The sequence below is a fragment of the Aplidium turbinatum genome, chromosome 2, assembly GCF_918807975.1.
Source record: "Aplidium turbinatum chromosome 2, kaAplTurb1.1, whole genome shotgun sequence".
In the NCBI taxonomy this organism is placed as follows: Eukaryota; Metazoa; Chordata; class Ascidiacea; order Aplousobranchia; family Polyclinidae; genus Aplidium; species Aplidium turbinatum.
This window is the reverse complement of record NC_137473.1, coordinates 7,498,566-7,504,508: the sequence shown is the minus strand read 5'-3', so window position 1 is coordinate 7,504,508 and position 5,943 is coordinate 7,498,566.

The window sequence follows — 5,943 nt, the reverse complement described above, 5'->3', positions numbered from 1 at the left end:
TATGTTCTCTTTTAAGAGGGTTTGTCCTATTGTCTCATTAAAAATAAACTGTTCTCGGAAAACACTTGAAAGTGCTTAAATGTCCTCTATTTTGCATTTTTAATTTTCTTAATTATGTTTTTAATAGGATTTTATTTTTAAGTAAATTGAATCACTGTTACCAAAGTAACATTTACAATCTGCTCCAAAAAAATCTGTTTTCTATGGGTTGTTACAGAAGTATCTTTGTTTAAGAAAAGGACTTATTTACTTTGAAGTAGAAAGTGTTGCTTGCGGATGTAGTACATTTATTTCTGTGGCAAATAAGGGTAATGCAAGCCTTGATGAACATATCAAAAAGATTTTTATTGTATGACTCTTGTGTTGCCTACTTGGATTAATAGACCAGCACTTCATTTGCTGAGTTTAATGTTTTGATGAAATGCTTAGGCTTATGTCCCAAACTAAAGAATAGGACAAAGTTTAGCTTTGTGTAAAGTATCTGGCAGAGCAAAATGTTGGCATTGATGATGCTAAACAGTTTGATCTACAACAAAGCTTGTGCAAAGGCGCATTGAAACTGATACATTCATTTTTTAATGGTAGTACATGAAAAATGGATAGAACAATTCGAACATTGCAGAACCAATAAATATTTTTTCAGCTGTTAAATTACACAATTAAATCTCTACAATAAGCTTTAGCTGATAGGCTATCATAATCTCAACGTAGAAAACAATTTTCTATGCTGCAGCCACACTAGCGCAAAAAGGAGACAGGCTGAGTCTTAACTGTGAACAATTTCTATTATATTCCTTGGAAGCAGTTTTATGATCTCATTAAAGTTGAGCCTTATTGAAAAAAGTCAAGAGAACAAAAAAGTACTCATGAGCGGAATTTGACAAATAATTTTGTTTTGTTTTTTAGCTGAAACTTTTATAGCATAGACTTATATTGTAGTTCAAGGGGTAAAAAAAATTTTTCAAACGTTAAAATGTAATTTCATTTTATTTGTTTGCGAAACATGTCCTCTTTTTGGGTGACGAAAATATGGTAGGTCTAGTGAAGGTAATTTCTTTCAACTGTTAAAAATATTTGTAAATTTGTAAAATATGTCGTTATACTGCTCAATCATGTTGTATTGTTATGTCTTGTTTGTTTTAGATACCCGTTACTTTGTACCTAAGTTTTGGCATAATAAAGGCAATAACAGCAATAATAATTATTAGAATTTTTTTTTAGCTTAAAATGTAAACACATACAGTTTGCTACTTGTGAATTGCATATGATTGACAAATCCTAGTTGATAGCCACGATAGAACGTGAGTTAGCTGCTCCCACTTATTGTGGCACTGCATTCAATAGCGAAGACCCAGCGCGTGTTTTAGAGCGGTATAAAATCAACCTTTTTATGAGGTTTGAGCAGGTACCTCATCATTCGGACACGAAAGCAATCATGTGATATACAACGTTTGGCATTTTGCGTTTCTAAGCCTATGTATTGCTGTGTTGCCACTAGTGCGTGACAGCGTCAGCAATTTTTTTTTTTTATCTTGCATTCAAACGATAAGTACGACTTATATTGCATCCCTGCATTCCATTAAATGCAGTTGGTTTGTCGGAAAAGGCAACCAAGAATATAGTTGACAGAGGGGTCCAAAGAGTTCTTTCGAAATCGATTCAGAATTAAATTTAAGATACCCAAAACTTTACATCATTTCTGAAAGCTTAAAAAAATGCTGAAAAGGTTTTGCAATATTTTACTGGTGTTTTATTTTAAGGTCTAGAATTGTTAATGTTACTGACCCAAATTAGCTTTTCAAAACCCTAATAAGTAAAAGTGAAGACAAAATCATGTCCTTGCAATAGTGCTGTTTTGACTACTTGTAACTTTCGTACAATCGATTTCCATTTTAAACGTTGGTTCTGATGTATATAATTTATCTATTTGCAACTTTACACTTGATTATTTATGAAAAAAGAGAGGATTGAAACTAAAGTGATGACAGCTCAAATTCTATCAGTGATCGCCATTTTTATTTTGCCCCTGGCAAAAATATTCTTACACAGCAAGTAACTGAACATTTTACCACAAAATTAAGTTTAAAGGCTAACTTTTTTCTACGCAAAAACATACGAGTTCAACATGATATCACAAGTCATAGTAAAGCTTTATACATTGCTTGCTTCTTGGTAAGTCTCCATGGATGGTAATCTTGTTGACTTCTGTTAATATTCGATAACATGTCATGTAAACTAATTAAAATGTAACTGCATAGTCTAAAAACACAATCTACATTTTGGCTTTTCATTTTTTGATAAGATTAAACGGGAGTTCCAACCTCTTTGTTCTAAATGTCATGGAACACTGTATAACTAACTTCCAGTTAGCATTTTGAACTTCAAAATTGGTAACTTAAACATACAGTATTTAACAAAGTTTTGATTGGTTGTTTGGTGGTCCGACGTCGAAGTCCAATCAAGGCAGTTGACAGCATCATTATCCTTAAGTAGTGTAATTCACATTGCTGGTATGGTTGTGTTTTCTGCATCGTTTTTGTACTGTATACAGAATATATTTATGTATCGCATTGTTTTTGTAGACGTAATGTTTTGTTTTGTAAAATACAAATCAAAATGTATTGATCAAAATTGATTGAAGTCGATTATTGATTGAAGTCGATTTTACGAAGCATAAGCAAGATCCACCTTATAGTCTTCCTAATAATAGCATTAAATTCTTTATTGCGGATTTGTTTTTGCCAGAGGCTAAACAAAAATGGCGGCAGACATCAGTCTGAACAAACTCGACAGGTTGCAATGAACAAAGTAGTTAAATATAGCCTATAGCACAAAGATTAATCACAAGAGTTAATAAAATTTTATTTGGAGAGCAGCAAAGTTAATTTAAAGTAAAAACAAAGCAATTAAAACGAAATGATATTGGCTCATAAGCCGGGCTCAATCTGATGACGCTAAATGAACTTTTACAAAGCCAATGCTAGCAGAAATGGCTACAAATGACGATTGAAAATTACAATCTTCCAAGATCTACTTACGAAGCCTTTGAACTTATTACGTGCACGTTTGATTAATACAAGTGTCTTTGAAATGTTGGTAGGCCTACTGTCAACATATTATGCTATTCATTTACTTAGCTTTTTTCAACTTGTTTTAGGTGTTTAAGTTTTTTATATTTTTTTCGTTCCAAAAGTTTTCCACATTTGTTCTGTTGTTAAAACACTGTCATTTTAAGTGAGATTTACTTCTTGTTCTACTGTTGTCATGAGAAAAACAGTCAAGAATCCATAATTTAGTTTGTTGATTTGTATCAATGGTGAGGTCGTTCCCAAGTATTATATGGTCAAACCGTAAGAATTAATAATAAAACGTAAGAATGAAAATGCATTTTGTGTCAAAACTAACTACTTTCATATTCTGAAATATTTTCGAAAACATTTTGTTTTAAACAGTCTACAACACTACATCAACATCTTCTTTGAAAAAACGGAAAAAAAGTAGAAAGTTCAACAAAATATTAAAAGTCTACTTTACAAACGGTGGACAAGCGGCCAGAATTTCCAAAAATTATCTGACTAGATAAAAATACCAAAAGGACTATACTTCAATGAACTGAAATTGTAAAAAATGCTTAGAATCTGAGCAAAATTCGGTAAGTGTAGTCATTATTGGTTACCGCGTGCGGTAAATTTTTCTATCGATTACTTCGCATGGAGTTTGTATCAGTGGCGTAGCCAGGAATTTTGAAAGGGGGGTGGAGAGGATTGACGGAAGGCGGGCTTTGCCCGCCGCCGTGTTCGCCTGAGACGACACCCAGCGGCAGGGGGTCTGGTGGGCCTCACCCAGAAAATTTTGAAAAATTACTTTGAATTTGGTGCATTCTGAGAGCATTTTCAACAAAAATGTGGGTATGAATATTCCTGTAAAATGGTGCTGTCCGATGGCATAGCAAAAGGATAAGATCATATTTTCTTCAGCATTTTTCGGAAATATAGTTAAGTCTCTATGTTGTCTTGTTGCTAATTCCTGGCTGAGATATTTGAATGTTTGGTATTGGCAAAACTCGCTCTTTTAATGCAGTTTCGTTTAAAATTAGGCAAACTTTGTTTTAGAGACATAAAGAGACTGAAAACATCATTCTCAATATCGTGACGTCACATGCGTGCCAAAGGGGGGGTTGGAACTCCCAACCCCTCCCCCCCCCCCCTTGGCTACACCACTGGTTTGTATTAATACTGTGTGAATGCAAGCATTTTTTTCGTTGGCTTGTTTAGTTTAGTGGTTTCATCTTGTGCCTAATGTTCGTGAGAACAACAGTTCTACGCCCATCGAAGTCAATGTTTTTTCTTTAAATTAATTTTTGCGGTGCACAAGAGCAGTGCACAATAGGTCTTTGAATTAGGGCAGCATGGTTAGATCGCCTGCACAACCTAACCCCATGAAATGTGGAGAGAGGTTAGACCAGACGTTTCGCTATAACCACCCGCAAAATATATAAACACCGAAAATCTGGTACCCGGACATTTTGCCGAAAGACATTTTGCCGAAAGACATTTTGCCGAAACCCATTTTGCCGAAACCCATTTTGCCGAAAGACATTTTGCCGAATGGACATTTTGCCGAAACTCATTTTGCCGAAAGGACTAATTGCCGAAAGGACTAAATGCCGAATGGACAAATTGCCGAAATTATACAAATGCATTATAATGTATTATCATAACCTAATAACACATAAATGTCATTCACAAACAGATTTCACTCACAAATTATGTGCGACAGCGCGTAAGTATCCGACAGAAGTGTTATATAAGCAAACGTCTAATACTGATCTCCAAAACCTGTGGAGACTGCATATATACTTATAGATGGGACTTGGTGTCACTTAAACTAATACTGATTTCCAAAACTGTGGGGACTGTATATAAAGCAATTTTTAGGCAAACAACAGTAGCAAAGTAATTACTACTTCAAAGCCACTGCTTGCATGGTAACGAGACTTGGTGTCACTTCAAAATAATTACCAGTTCAAAGGCACTGCTTGCATAGCAATGAGACTTGCGACTTGGTGTCACTTCAAAATAATTACCAGCTCAAAGGCACTGCTTGCATAGTAACGAGACTTGGTGTTGCTTCAAAGTAATTTTTAAGCAAACAACAGTAGCAAAATAATTCTATTTCAAAAGCACTGCTTGCATAGTAACGAGGGTTTGTGTCACTTCAAAGTAATTTTTTTCCAAATTGTTTCGGCAATTTGTCCATTCGGCAATTAGTCCTTTCGGCAATTAGTCCGTTCGGCAATTAGTCCTTTCGGCAATTTGTCCATTCGGCAAAATGTCTTTCGGCATAATGTCCTTTCGGCAAAATGTCTTTCGGCAAAATGGGTTTCGGCAAAATGTCTTTCGGCAAAATGTCTTTCGGCAAAATGTCCGCGCACGGAAAATCTTACTCAAATAACGTTTATCCTCTGAACATGAAGGTTGACAATTTTGGCCATTTCAAAAAATGAATCGGTTAAAAGAGTTACAGCGCGCGCTAACCAGGAATGAGGCAGAAAGTTCGAGAGAACAAAAAGCTCGCTGCCGGGGAATTATTTCATCCATAACGTGCCGCTGATAGAGATTAGTCCTTGACGTGCGTTGCTCAAGCACACATATAGTAAAACTTTTGCTCTGGGCAATTTACTTCATGAACATGCATCAAATTCAAGTTGAAGATACAGCATACAGTATGGAGTAATGTTTGTGACTATGTGATCAACAACAACAAAAACTATCATGGCAGAACTGTAATATCTAACCACCAAAATAAAACGAGATGTGGTTACATTTTCAACAAATTTTCAGTTTGCTTAGATGTTGCAACTTTACATTAAACTTCTTCGTTTTGCAAAAAACAACCATTTTTGTAAGTCAATCTCAGTTGTATACTTTCATGCATCTGAAA